Genomic DNA, 2,216 nt, shown 5'->3' with positions numbered 1-2,216 from the left:
ATTTTATTTATTTATTTATTATTATTATTATTATTCTTTTATTTTTTTATTGAATATGCTGAACATTTAACATTCATCTCATAACAAGATATTACAAACAGGACATTCACATTTTATGAAATAAAAAATAAAGAAAAAGAAAATAACAAGAAGAGTATACATTGATAATCACAATAAAAAGGAGGAGTTTAGTTCTTTGAACGTAGTTCTGGTTGTTGTAAGTCCTGTAAGTCCTTGAAGAGTTTCAAAATAAATCCCCAAGTCAACTTTGAAGTGGCAAATATTTTCTGACCATTCTGACCATTTACATTTGTGTATATAAAACTTACCTAATAATATTAGAATATTTAGCATAAAGATGTGACTCTTATTCATTTCTGTATCATACTAATAACATATAATCTCTTTTCCTTATATCAATTTTAGATCCACTCAACATAGTAAACAAACATTCAGCCTCTATCCAAAAAAAACAAACATTAACATACTTCGAAAAAAAAGATGCAAAATAGTCGTAACATCCATTCCACAAAAAAACACAATATTCTCAGCTTTGAGCTTTGTATCTCTTGAGGAACTGGTTAGTTGGATAAATTATGCGTAGAATTTTAAAGTACTAACTTTATTGATTGCTTTGACTCACAGACGCCCTGCAAAAGCCTCACAAATCCTGCTGGTATTGCAACTACAATAGCCTACACTCATCTGGAGGTATTAATTTCTCTGAAAATTCAGAATGTTTAAGTAAATATTCTTCATTATTTATCAGCTGTGGGACCATTAGAATATAATTTTAACCCAATTATTAGCCTAAAAAGTGTTTCACAAAGGCGACGTCAAGCGTGATCAGTCTGATCAGTTTTCATGTTGATGCATTAAAAAGATTCTTATCGAAAAATCAGGCAGTACATTCGTAATATTCAAGACTCGAAAATGTTTTTAATTGTTTTAATTGTACCAATTATTGTAATGGAATTGCTGAGGAGTGATGATGATGATTTGAACAGCAGAGGGAGTCAGTGTGAATGGGAGCGTTTCATGTGTAGAAAGTAAAATACTGCACAAAATGATGATACAAAGAAACCATCATTCAAGATTGGATGGGACCTTTGTGCAATGGGAAGAAATGGGTGTACATACTATAGGGGACATTTTCACTGATGGGGCTCTGACATCCATTAGTCAGCTGCAAAAGAAATGTACATTTCCCCAGTCATTTTTTTAGATTTCTACAGGTTAGGAATTTTTATATGTGCTCATACACCTTCATTGGATAATACAGCACCCTCCATTACTGATAAGTGTAAAGGAAGTAAAAAGGCATTATCCATAATTTATGATCTGCTAGCCTACAATTATTTCTTCCTCTATAAATTTGAAGAATGGGAGAAAGAACTAGGGAGTTGAAATCTCTTGAGGAAACGTGGCAGAGTTTAAAGGATATTAACGTATATTCTATTAATTCTAGACACTGCCTTATTCAGTTTAAGATCAATCAGAGACTACATTATTTATTTATACTACATTAAGTGAAAAGTGAAAGTGAAGTGACATGTGGCCAAGTATGTCACTCCCCCCACCTACAATCCCTGCTGGTACGAGACTCGAACCCGCAACCTTTGGGTTACAAGTCCAACTCTCTAACCATTAGGCCATGACTTAAGAAACTACATAGAATTTTCCAAAATGTGTCACCTCTTTGTGACAAATGTAATTCAGTAGATGCTGATTTGTCCCATAGTTCTATTTTTTGCTCCAGGATACAGGGTTATTAGAATTTTTAGGGTGCAAATGCAGCCGGATCCGGTACTTCTCATTCTGGGACTTTCTGAACATATGATGCCATTATCAGGAGCACAACACAAACTGCTTGCATACAGTTTAATTACAGAAGTTACTGTTGTTCTGGAAGAAAAAGGAGGCTCCGACAGTCAAATTATGGCTTGGAGAGAAGATTTCTACTTTACATTTGGAGGGGTTAGAACCAGAAGGGCGTAAGTGACATTTCCCCAACGTTACAGGAGGGCCAAAACAAAAACCAACAGGCTTAGTATGTTCAGAGTTAAGTCTTTTGGTTTCTAATGAATAACTCCAAAATTATTAAGAATTCACTTGTGTCCTTTTGGCAGTAGAAAGAGCTCATCAAGAGCTTTCATTTGATATATATATATCTCCATTTCGCCCAAAATGTCACTTACGCCCTTCTGGTTCTCTCC

The sequence above is a fragment of the Sinocyclocheilus anshuiensis genome, unplaced genomic scaffold (assembly GCF_001515605.1).
Source record: "Sinocyclocheilus anshuiensis isolate Anshui unplaced genomic scaffold, SAMN03320099.WGS_v1.1 scaffold856, whole genome shotgun sequence".
Classification (NCBI taxonomy): Eukaryota; Metazoa; Chordata; class Actinopteri; order Cypriniformes; family Cyprinidae; genus Sinocyclocheilus; species Sinocyclocheilus anshuiensis.
The sequence above is the reverse complement of the archived record's forward strand: the minus strand, read 5'-3'. Positions refer to the sequence as shown.